The sequence below is a fragment of the Eschrichtius robustus genome, chromosome 3 (assembly GCF_028021215.1).
Source record: "Eschrichtius robustus isolate mEscRob2 chromosome 3, mEscRob2.pri, whole genome shotgun sequence".
In the NCBI taxonomy this organism is placed as follows: domain Eukaryota; kingdom Metazoa; phylum Chordata; class Mammalia; order Artiodactyla; family Eschrichtiidae; genus Eschrichtius; species Eschrichtius robustus.
This window is the reverse complement of record NC_090826.1, coordinates 18,973,475-18,986,588: the sequence shown is the minus strand read 5'-3', so window position 1 is coordinate 18,986,588 and position 13,114 is coordinate 18,973,475. Positions and strand designations below refer to the sequence as shown.

At 42.8% G+C, this 13,114-nt stretch overlaps 1 pseudogene; it reads right to left on the bottom strand.

Annotated features, from left to right (window-relative positions):
• Positions 1–10,033: 10,033 nt before the first annotated feature.
• On the bottom strand, positions 10,034–10,148 carry LOC137763138 (U6 spliceosomal RNA; annotated as a pseudogene).
• Between the last annotated feature and the right edge of the window lie 2,966 nt (positions 10,149–13,114).

Sequence of the window (13,114 nt, the reverse complement as noted above, 5' to 3'; positions counted from 1 at the left end):
TTCATGATTTTAAAGAATCAGTGATGTGTATTAAAGAAGAATCCATTTGAAATTGACTCTGGGGGCATTCTCCTTGAATGGCATTGAATGAGCAAAGAAGAAAATGCCATCTTAGCACATTACTTGGCTCTATTTACATAATGATAAATATGTAAACTCTGTTTCTTGGAGATCAAAAGATAACTGTGGAAAGTTGACAGAAAAGAAAAGATATTTATGAAGCTCAAATGCACGTAACGTATCCAAACTTTGTTTTACAGCAGAAACTAACACAACATTGTAAAGCAATTATACTCCAATAAAGATGTTAAAAAAAAATAATGAGAACAGGAAGAGGCTGGAGGTTGTATAACCCACAATGAGAAGTCAGTAGAAATGTCTAAAATCAATGCATTGAGAAGTAACCACACAAATCTATCTTTAGAGGTGTAGGGTGACCACTAGAAGAACTAAAAACAGAACCATTTCAAGTGGTAGATTCCAGATTGCTTTCTGAAGATGGGAAGGCAATTAACAGCATTTAGTTTACTTGGTGTTTTTCCAATAACAATCTCTAGTCCCTAAAGCAGCCTCAGGGGGCAGGCTATGTGGGTTCAAATCTCAGCTCACTTATCTTGGCCCAATCACTTCACCTTTCCAGAATTCAGTTTTTCCATCTGCCAAGTGATGAAAACAAGTGTGCCTACCTACCCAGGTGATTGTGAGCCTCTCCATTCTCAAAGGATTGGTTGGAGCTGGGTTTTGAGGCAATTCAGCTTCCAGCAGAGCCTCTGCCTATTTAATTCCGACTCCGAAATTGAAGTGAATATGTTAACAGAGCAGATTACAAAAGCATGCAGCTTGCTGGCCAAAGAGCTCAGATCTCCCCAGCAGCTGTCAGCTGGGGTCGGGCCCCATGGGCAAAGGGACTGGCGACTCAGCAAGGTTTGCTCCTCCTGACTTTGACCAGATGAGCTGGCTTTCCCACCTCTGACATCCTGTAACATCTTTAGTGGCTTCCCACTTGCTTTTGTACCAATCTCACAGGATACTAAACATGCTTAATAAAGTTGTCTCACCCATCTGGTGCTCAGCACATGACAATATTTCCAAATCATTTGTATTCTCAGGAAATAAGAATAATACTTTGAGTACCAGATGCTATACTAGCAAATCATTTTCATACATACATACATGTACATATATTACATCCATATATATCTACATATAATTCATAAATATATTTTATATATTCTGCTCAGCTGATCTCTACAACTGCCCTTTGGTAGATGTAAACCAAAGGAAGATCAAGGAGGTTAGTTGATTTGCCAGAAACTACAGTTAGTAAATGGTGGAACCAAGATTCAAAGCCCAGGCTGCCAACTCTAAGACTCTTTTGACTGTAAACCATGATGTCTGTATGACACCTTTCACATTCTTCAAGATTTCCCCTGAAAATCTGGCACATAAATCATTCAATTCAAAGAGCCAGCTGGCCCTGGTCAATACAGCAGTCACCAGCCACATGTGACCAGTGAACCCTTGAAATGTGGCCAGTCCAAATTGAAATGTGCTGAAGTATAAAATATACACCAATTTCTAAGACTTAGTACAATGAGAAAAATGTGAAATAGCTCATTAATAATTTTCATATTGCCTACATGATGAAGTCATAATATTCCAGATATACTGAGTTAAATGCAATGTTATTAGAATTAATTTCACCTGTTTCTTTTTGTTTTTTCAATGTGACTACTAGAAATTTTTTAATTCTATGTGTGGTTCATGTTATAGAATTTTATCTGTCTATTGGACAAAGCCAAGCTAGACTGTTCAATTAACAGAGACACCTGTGGATCAATAGAAAAAACACTGGTGGAGAAGTCAGGAAACCTGAGTTCAAGTCCTAGCTTTGACATCATCTAGCTGTGTGGTCTTAAGCAAACCCCTCACCCTCTCTGAGCCTCAGTTTCTCCTCTCTAAAATGAGGGACTAGATCAGATTATTTCCATGAGCCCTTCCACCCTGACAGTCTAAGTTTGTACCAGCAAATCTCTCAGCTCTCGGCACTTACTAACATCTTTGTCTTGTGGGAATTTCTCAACTAGGAGTTCTATCTGCCCCATCTTGCTCATAAACTCCTTGAGGATAGAACAACAGTAAATTATCACCTCTCTGTTCCCCAGCCCCAGTCTCACTGCACTGTAGCAAGCACACAGTGGGCACTTAATCATAACTTGTTGGTTTGAAACTTATTTAAAGTCTATTATTAACAGTCCCTGCTTCCTTTTCCTTCATCTCTCCATTCCCCCCTCCCCCTGCCACCCAGGATTTCCCCAAAGATTCACATATTACAATTCCAAGGAGCGTGAAATAAGAGTGTAGTTTGGCAAAAGTTTAAGCAACTTCTTGTCACCCTATATGCATCGGCGAAGTGTAAAGCTGAAGGGTGGGTGTCACCTTCCAGCCCAGGACTTGGGATTCTACTAGGATCATCAGAGGTTGCAGAATACAAACAGTGGACAACTTTTTGTTCTGAGACTGTTTTCACCCATGTTGAATAGGCCTCCCAAGTCACATTGTTAATTATGAAACTAATTTGATTAAAATTAAAACGCAAGTGAATTCACTTCCTGAGCAGTTCCTCTAGTTTCTGCTTTTAAGACTATGTTCTGAACTTAGTTAGATTATGAATTGCCTGAGAACAGGTGCAGGGCCTTGAGCATCTTGATATTTGGTGCCCTCATGGCATTGGGCAAATTGGAGAATGTCCAAAAAAAAAAATCTTTGCTGGCAACAGAGAGTTAAATAGAAGCCGTCATCAACTTCAGGAACTTGGGCTGAGTGAAGTCTTCATTTAGAGCTAATGTAAACTGAACTGTGACCAAATGCTAGCACCCTGTGCTGGGACATGTGGCATTTAATCCTCTTAACCATGACGCAGGTTACTATTATAATGCTCTGTTCAGTTTACCTGGGAAGTTCGTTCATTTCAAAAAAAAAAAAAAAAAAATGTGTTTTGAGCTCCTACTGTGAGTCAGACACTTCTAGGCATTGGGGTCTGTAGTCTAATGAAAGGGAGATAATAAACAAATGAACAAAAAAACAATATCAATTCCACTCCTAGATATATACCCAAAACAATAGAAAACAAGGACCCAAACAGAAACTTGTACACTTCATAGCAACACTATTCAAAATAGCCAAATGGTAGAAACAACTCTGAAGTGCCCATCAACCAATGAATGGATAAGCAAAATGTAGTACCTACGTACAATGGAGTGTTATTTATCCTTTAAAAAGGATGAAATTCTGACACATGCTGCAACATAAATGTATCCTGAAAGCCAGACACAAAAGGACAAATGTTATATGATTCCACTTATATGAGGAACCTAGAAATAGGCAAATTCATAGAAACAAAAAGTGGGGGGGCTTCCCTGGTGGCGCAGTGGTTGAGAATCTGTCTGCCAATCCAGGGGACACGGGTTCGAGCCCTGGTCTGGGAAGATCCCACATGCCGCGGAGCAACTGGGCCCGTGAGCCACAATTACTGAGCCTGCGCGTCTGGAGCCTGTGCTCCGCAACAGGAGAGGCCACGATAGTGAGAGGCCCGCGCACCGCGATGAAGAGTGGCCCCCACTTGCTGCAACTGGAGAAAGCCCTCGCACAGAAACGAAGACCCAACACATCCAAAAATAAATAAATAAGCAAATATGGTTAAGAAAAATATATTAAAAAGGCCTTAAAAATAATTGTTAAAAAAAAAAAAAAGTGGGATAGATGGACTTCCCTGGCGGCCCAGTAGTTAAGACTCTGCGTTTCCACTGCAGGACCCATGGATTCAATCCCTGGTCAGGGAACTAAGATCCTGCATGCCAAATGGCACGGCCAGAAAAGAAAAGGTGAGATAGAGGTTACCCAGGGCTGAGAGGAGGAGGGAAGGGGGAGTTACTATTTAATGGGTGTAGAGTTTCTGTGTGGGATGACAAAAAGTTCTGGAAATAGATAGTAGTGACGGTTACACAACACTGTGAATGCACAATGGCACTGCATCATACACTTAAAAGTGGTCAAAATGGTAAATTTTACGTTATGCATATATTTACCACAATAAAAAAATCAATTAAAAAAACTAACAATTTCAGATAGCAGCATGTAAATGGGGTGAGGTGGTAGAGATTAAGGGTGAAGATGGAGCTATTTTAGGTGGCATTATCAAGGCAAGTCTCTTTGAGAAGCTGACATTTGAACTGAGACTTGAAATGTGAGAAGGGGCCAGCCATGTAGAGAATGTCCCTGGGGAAGGACGCTGCAGGCAGAGACAACAGCCAGGGAGGGGCTCCCCAGCAGTTGAAGGAGCCCAGTGTAGCAGACTTGTTCAAAAATATTCATATCTGGGGCTTCCCTGATGGCGCAGTGGTTGAGAATCTGCCTGCCAATGCAGGGTACAGGGGTTCGAGCCCTGGTCTGGGAAGATCCCACATGCCGTGGAGCGGCTGGGCCCGTGAGCCACAACTGCTGAGCCTGCGCGTCTGGAGCCTGTGCTCCGCAACAAGAGAGGCCGCGACAATGAGAGGCCCGTGCACCGCGATGAAGAGTGGCCCCCGCTTGCCGCAACTGGAGAAAGCCCTCGCACAGAAATGAAGACCCAACACAGACAAAAATAAATAAATAAATACTGCTTTAAAAAAAAAAAAATATCCATATCTATGGACTTGAGGATATGGGGAGGGGGAGGGGTGAGATGTGACAGGGTGAGAGAGTGTCATGGACATATATACACTACCAAATGTAAAATAGATAGCTAGTGGGAAGCAGCCGCATAGCACAGGGTGATCAGCTCGGTGCTTTGTGACCACCTAGAGGGGTGGGATAGGGAGGGTGGGAGGGAGGGAGATGCAAGAGGGAAGAGATGTGGGAACATATGTATAACTGATTCACTTTGTTATAAAGCAGAAACTAACACACCATTGTAAAGCAATTATACTCCAATAAAGATGTTTAAAAAAAATATTCATATCTACATGGTTCATTATAGCTAAAAACTTTGAACAACTCTGTTGCCCATCACCAGTAAGATGGATACATTAGATGTTATACGTTCACACAGTGAAGTGCTGTACAGCAATAAGTTAGGACTATACACAATGACATGGATGAATCTCACAAACATAAGTTAGAAAAAACACATCCAGGGAATTCCCTGGCGGTCCAGTGGTTAGGACTTGGCGCTTTCACTGCCAAGGGCGCGGGTCCAATCCCTGGTTGGGGAACTAAGATTCTGTAAACCTCGCGGGGGCAGCCAAAAAAAAAAAAAAAAAAAAGAACACATCCAGTAAGACTGTATTCATATAGAACTAAAAATAAACATAATTACATTGTTTGAGGATGCATACTGTTGGAGGACGAAGAGAATGAAAAGCGCCCACTGAACTGAGAGTATCTTGAGACTGAAAAACGAGGCAGGCAGCTCCATATACTCAATGGGTCAGCTTATTATAGGGTAACTTGCTCACAGAGTGGGATCAGGCAGATGACAATCTGGAAGCATTCACGGCTGCGCTCTACAGCACAGAGGGGCCATTGGGACAATTTTATAGTTAACCTAGCGTACGGGGGTACATGCTTGGAAACACAGAGTGCTCTCCTAAGTCAAGCTTTATGAATGAGTAACTAGTCTCCTGAGCACTGGGAGTAAGTCAGCCAAGGTCTTCATCATTGTTTGGGAACTAAGAGCATAGAGGCCACCTGGACCTAACAATCATTAAACATTATCTATTAACTACAAAGCCCTCCACAGAGAAGAGTTGTGCTACATAGTACAGCCCAAGGTAGGGTCAGTGGAAGGACAGGAGGAACCAAACGGGGCCCAAGATTGTGTCAGTTATGCTAACATCCAGACACATACAGATGTACTAAAACTCTAAAGTAAAGCAAGGATAGTGTTATTATAAAAGCCAGGATAGTAGTTATCTGGAGTGGGAGGAGGGGAGATGAAGATGGAATTGTGATTGGCGGTTGGGGGGTGGGCGTGCTGGGACTTGCAGGGTGTTTACAGTGCTCTACTTCTTGACCTTGGGAGGGAGAATACATAAGTGTCCTCTTTATAATTATTAGTTAAATTCTACGTACGTGTACTTTTTAAAAAATATTCATTTTGGCTGCGCCGGGTTTTAGTCACGGCAGGCGGGATCTTTTAGTTGCGGCATGCAGACTCTTAGTTGTCGCATGCATGCAGGATCTAGTTCCCCAACCAGCGATCCAACCTGGCCCCCCCACCCCGCATCGGAAGCCCGGAGTGTTACCCCCTGGACCCCAGGGAAGTCCCCATATGTGTACTTTTTATATAAGTAAGAGTCTGGGGAAAGATATGTAACGAATACATAACAAAGTATTAAGATTCAGAATATACAAAGAATTACCAAAAATCAATAAGAAAAAGACAAATGTATTAGTCAAGGTCCAGTCAGGTGACAGAAACCACACAGTAATTTGAACGGGGAAAGCTTAACGTAAAGAATTGTTATCTAATAACAGGGGACTCTGAGAATAATTAATGACTAAGGTGTAGAGAGAATGCCCAAGGATGAAGCAATAGCTGATACAGGGAACAGGCCTTCCCTATAGGACTGAGGCAGAGTGCCCAAGGAAAGAACAAATCTGGAAGAGATTCAGACCTCATGAGAGAAGGTGTTGCTCCGGTAGATGGTGGAGAGGTTTGCTGAGGTGCCATAGGCCAGAGAGACAAGCAGAAAACTGCCCACTTGGGTGAGAACAAAATTCACTAGGAAACTACTTAATGGAGAAGAATAGCTGGGAAGCCACCCAGTGGGTGCCAACAGAACTCACTTAGAAGATGCCCACGTGGTGCCCCTGAAACTCACTGGGAAGCTGCCCACAGGGGTGACTCCAAAACTCACTAGCATGGGCACGACTGTTTGTCCCACATACCCCTGGTCACTGAACACTGAACACTGCTACGCATCACAGGAGCAAGAAAAGAAGAACATGGAAATCCTGAAGAGAAGCCCCCTTCCTCCTGCAGTGTCCCCCAAGCATGCTCTACAGACAAGGCTGATCACCATGCCAGCTGGCAAAGGGGAAATATTTACAGGGGTCCATCTTAACTGTCAAAAGCAGGGCAATGAATGGTGGCTTTAATGCTGAGACACCATAAATTGTTAACTGACACCACAAACAAATAACCCAGGCTATCCTTAGAAACTGGTAAAATATCTATCTCCAGGGAGAAGTTTGACCGACAGCAAGGTAAAGGTGCATGCTTTCCATGGGCAGACCCCAGGGGAACTGCCAGGAATGAGACACCCACAAAGAAGTCTGCCCCAGAGAGTCAGATGTCATCTGCCAGAAGTCAGATGACATCACCTGTAAAAGGCTGGATTTCAGAGCATCAAACACAGAACTGAGATGGGGTGGCCAATCAGATGAGGCATCCCCCACTCTGTGGAACTGCAGGGGGGGTCCCCAGAGAGGGGATCGCACAAAAAAAATCCACAAAATCACCTCACAGGACAGTCATCTTTAGATTTCCACTACTTCAGTAGTAATCTGGCACCAACGTCAGATTAGTAGTGAAGCCACCAAAAACAATCTTTCCCTCCCCCTGCCCCAGCCCTAGAGGGACCCAAAACAGGGCCCAGGGAGTGGGGAGGGAGGGAAAGGAGAAAAAAGAGGAGATGCCAACCATGTGTCCCCCCCACTCTGCAGCCTTCTGAGCCTGGGAAAAGGGAAACTTTAAATTGGATGAAAGTCTGAAGGTTTTACATCAGACTGGACTGGGGCTTTTTATTACCCTGTCTGCCAAACCCACCAGTTTTGGGTTTTTTTTAAGTTTTTTAACTTCTGTTTTATATACAAAGAGGTAGTATTGTTTCTGCATAAGGTAGATTCCTGGATGACCCATTCAAGGAAGTTCACTTAGTCCAACTTAGGCCAGTCCATAAAGATGGTGAATGATGAGGTAAGCCCTCCTGCACCTCCAAATGACGTTCATTCAGTTTCCCAAGGCTGATTTCTATCAGTCCTCTTTCATAATTAAATAAAGTGTTTTGTGGGTTTTTTTCCTGGAAGAATTAAGGCCTTCCTATGCACAAATATTGTTTCTGCCACTGTTGCTAAAAAACTCCTCTGTGATATTAATCCCCACTGGAGACCAACCTTCTCCATGTCAAACAACAGAGGTGCTCATTTCACTTGAAAGATTGTCTTCAAAAACCTCCAAATTCTTCCCAATTCAAGACAGTTTATATTGTCTCAGTGATCCCCAGAGTTCAGAAGCATTGAAACTTTTTTTCTGTCAATAAAAGACAACTTTAGCTAAAATACGTGCCCCTACAAACATTAAGCGGCCTGAATCACTCCCCTTTGGCTAATAAACATTGCAGAAATTCCAACAGGTAAACTAATCTGAGCTCCTACTGTCTTGTCAGGAGAACATGCATAAAAAATAATCCTGATTTACCCCTATTATTGAAAAAAAGAGAAAGAAAGAAAACAAGCCCGAAAAAGATCTTCAAAAGCACTCATAAAGCTGTAAGTTTCTGCCAAGCTCTTATGGGTTTTGTGAAATCTTATCATTCACAGCACTGCAAAACAAACAATTCCACATACGCTTCCCTGTTTCTGCCATCAGTTTGCACCTGGGTTGGTGGATCCACTTTCAAGACCAACAAAGGAAAACTTCTTTAGATTCATGCTGGAAAAGACCTTACCTTGTTCCACTGAGCTCATAAACTGCTGGGAAGCATCGGGGTTTCTCAGTGTAGGTTCACAAGTCAGTCTCTAAGAAGATACCTACCCCATGCAAACACCCAGTGAAACAGACTCTTTTCTTAAAGCGTTTAGTAGATATAACAGCACTAGTAATATTGATAAAATGAGTGCACCAAACCCCTCTCTATGCAATATCACTATGAGTTAAAGCTTCAGACACACACATTAACAAAGTGACCAAAATTACTCAATGATCCCATTTTCTTCACAGGAAGCCAAAACTTAAAGAAGCAACTCCATGATGCGTGCTGCAGGTAAGTAATATATTTTTAGTCTAAACTGTCCTGGAGGCCTGTGACAATGTTTACAGCTCTGTAAAAATGGACAATAAAATCTTTAAAAGAATTTTCCAAGGTCAAACTAAAAATTTAGCACTATCTAAATGGTGCTTGATGAACTAAAATTCTAGGTAAAAAAAAAAAGTTATTTTAATGAACAGTGACTTTCTGAGTCACTGGTGTCTCCAAGATACTTTTGTGGGGGGGGGTTTTGTTTTGTTTTGTTCTGGGCTTAAAGAACAACATTCATTTCCCAAAGATCTGGAGGCTGGGAAGTCCAAGGTCAAGATGCCTGCAGATTGTACGTGGAACCTAGAAAAATGGTACAGATGAGCCGGTTTGCAGGGCAGAAGTTGAGACACAGATGTAGAGAACAGACATATGGACACCAAGGGGGGGAAAACTGCGGTGGGGTGGGGATGGTGGTGTGCTGAATTGGGCGATTGGGATTGACATGTATACACTGATGTGTATAAAATTGATGACTAATAAGAACCTGCAGTATAAAAAAACAAACAAACAGGGCTTCCCTGGTGGTGCAGTGGTTGAGAATCTGCCTGCTAATGCAGGGGACATGGGTTCGAGCCCTGGTCTGGGGGATCCCACATGCCGCAGAGCGGCTGGGCCCGTGAGCCACAATTACTGAGCCTGCACGTCTTGAGCCTGTGCTCCGTAGCGGGAGAGGCCACGAAAGTGAGAGGCCCGTGCACCGCGATGAAGAGTGGCCCCCGCTTGCCACAACTAGAGAAAGCCCTCGCACAGAAACGAAGACCCAACACAGCCATAAATAAAATAAATTAATTAATTAATAAAAAACAAACAAACAAACAAAACAACTAATACTAAACTTTCATTGGGTTATTTGTATGGAAATATGTTAATATAAAAAAAAAAAGATGCCTGCAGATGAGATGTCTGGTGAGAACCCACTTCCTGAGTCTTAGAGGGCTGTCTTCTGCTGTGTTTGAGTGAGGGAGCTGAAAAATATGGAACACTTCATGAATTTTCATCTCATCCTTGTGCAGGGCAGGGGCCATGCTAATCTTCTCCGTATCATTCCAGTTTTAGTACTATATGTGCTGCTGAAGTGATCACTTCAAGACACCTTTGGATCTTAATCACTCACTTGTTCTTTGATCAAATGGAAAACCACTGCATTAATTCCGTTTGGGCAAGTTGCCACTATGACCTTACTTGGTCTTGTTGCTTCTTGCTGGAGAGATTTTTCTCTACTCCTGTCTCTATAACTCAGAGGCTTTTACGAATGATCTTGCCCTGACTGTAAAATTCTAGTTTCTAAAAAAAAAGAATGCAAGGCTATTGGTTGGTCTAGAATGAGTTTGCCTCGAAACATATTTTGTTAAATACATTGATTTCCTGAGCTGACCACTGACCAAAGTAATATTCTGCTGTCCCTGTCATTAGTAGCTTTATCCTGCTTTTCTATCTCCCAATCCAAGGCTGTCCCCAAAACTTCACTAGATGAACCTTAAGTCAAAACACCCAAGTTCTGAGGACTGCGTCTATCTCAAAAAAGAACATGCCATTCTAATTTATTTAAACCTCACTTTACAGTTAATCTTGGCTCAGAAAAACAAAAACTTAAATTGAAAACTCAGTCAAACAAGTTATTCACATGAAGTCATAAACCAGCAACCATCCACCCATGCACCCACCCACTCACTCAGCCCACAAATATTACTGAGCACTTACAAAGTGCCCAGGCGCAGTATTAATTGCTTGGAATGGCTCCGTGAGCAAAACAGACAAAATCCCTGCCCTTATGAAGCTGCCTTTTTTTTTTTTTTTTTTTTTGAAGCTGCCATTATAGTGGGGATGGAGAGAGGGGTGGGGGGAACAGAGAGGGGTGCTGCTCGGCTGGTGCCAGTATCTCTGAGAGGGTACAGTGAAGCTGCTTCTTCAGGTGTTAAAAACACTGCAAAGTGGATTCAGCTGCTGCTACAGGAAGGAACTGCCACTGCTGGGGTGAAGATCTGTAGCTGGAGAGATGTTCACCGGAACAGGAAGCAAACTGGGAGGAGCAAGTCCCTCCCTCCTCCTCCATCCCTGCAATCTCCCTCAGGCATTGTCTATGCAGAGTCTAACGGGGACCAGCTGGCAAAGCAGAAATGTAGTTTGCAGAGTCCCAGCACCAGCACTGCAAAGAATATAGGAAGGTGAGTTGGAGCTAAAATAGCTTGTCACTGGCACAATAATAAAAAGATAATTTAGGTTAGAAGATGATAAGGGCTTTGGGGGGAAGAAAAGAGCAAGGTAAAGAGGATCAGGAGAGTGTTACATTTTAAATAGGGCAATCAGGGTGGGCCTCATTGAGAAGGTGATTTTTGAGTTATAACTTAGAGTGATGAGATGTACCACTAATCTAACAATGGTCCTATCCAAGATGTGTTCCAGGCAGTCACTGCACTGCCAGTAATTGTCCAGGACCAGCAAAATTCACTCCTTCAGGCTTTTCTTACCCGGATTTATATTTGAGACAGAACTGCTCCTATTTCTCACATTTCCTTTCCCAATCCTATGTAAACAGATGCTTTAAACTGAATGTCAGGGACAAAGCCCTTTCCTAAAACTGAAAAGATACCTGATCTGAGGGATTTATCACAGGTGGAATCACCTGGCATGACTCCATATTCCAAGAACATTCTAGAGAAAGCTTCTTCTCTGAAACAGAGACTTACCAGTTACATGCACACACACACACACACACGCACACGCACACGCACACGCACACACACACACACACAGGCATTCTTCAGCCTATGAGACTATTGATGCCAAGGCTGGGAATAAGCAAATTTGTGAAAGCTGTCCAGTCATCTCAGAAACCATTTTAGGGGGAATTCCCTAGTGGTCCAGTGGTTAGGATTCTGTGCTCTCACTGCCAAGGGCCTGGGTTCAACCCCTGGTCAGGGAACTAAGATCCCACGAGCCGTGTGGTGCAGCCAAAAAAAAAATTAATAATAATAAGAGTAATGCTGCACCTTTGAGCTTTCAGAAACCATTTTAAACATTGGCATATTCCACTATGTAAAATATAAGGGCTTTTCAGATAAAAAGTAAAAGCCTGGGTAGAGTGACCCACAGAACCAAGTAGCCTTGAAACACAAATTAAAACCATGAGGAGACATCACAACACTCCCATCAGAATGGCTGAATTAAAAAGACTGACAAGTGTTCACAAGGACTTGGAGCAACTGGAATGCTCATCTCTTGCTGGTAGGAATATAAGATGGTACAACCTCTTTGGAAATCTGTTTAGCATATTTTTCTAAAGCTCAATATATGGCTACCTTCTCATTCAGCAATACCAATCCTAAGTATATACCCAAGAGAAATGGTTGCACAAAAAGACATGTACAGAATGTTCCTAGTAGCTTGACTTGTAATAGCCAATAACTGGGAACAATTCAAATTAGTCAACAGATGAATGGGTAAATAAACTGCGGCAGAGGCATATAATGGGCTGCTACTCAACAGCAATGACAACAAAACAGCCCTCTGTACACTTGTTCATGCAGGACCCTATGGGGCCTTCCTGGTACAGACCTCCCTATGTCCTCCACCTTCCTCTTGTTTGTAGAAAAACTTTAGCCTCCTAGGCCTTCCCCAAATGCCAAAGAATAAATTTAATCAGAGAAGTGAGAAAACGCAGAAGCAAAGGGAGACAGTCAAGCAAGACAAAATAATAATAGTTTAGCCATTAAACAGAGTCAGGGACGTTTAGTTCCTCCACAAGTGCTATAGATAATATTCTGAGCTATATCCATTGAGCTGTTTTGCAGATACTGAAACCCCCACCAGATGGAAGAAGTTAACTGTATGCTGCCCACAAGCATGTAGACCCCAGACCAGTTGGAACCAGAAGGCTGATGATGTTGACTCCTAATTACCTCACTACCAACCAATCAGAAGTATGTCCACAAGCTAATCATGCACTCCATAACCCCCCTCCCTTACCCTGTCTTTAAAAACCTTTCCCTGAAAGCCATCAAGGAGTTTGGGCCTTTTGAGCATTAGCTGCCTGGACTCCTTGCTTGGCG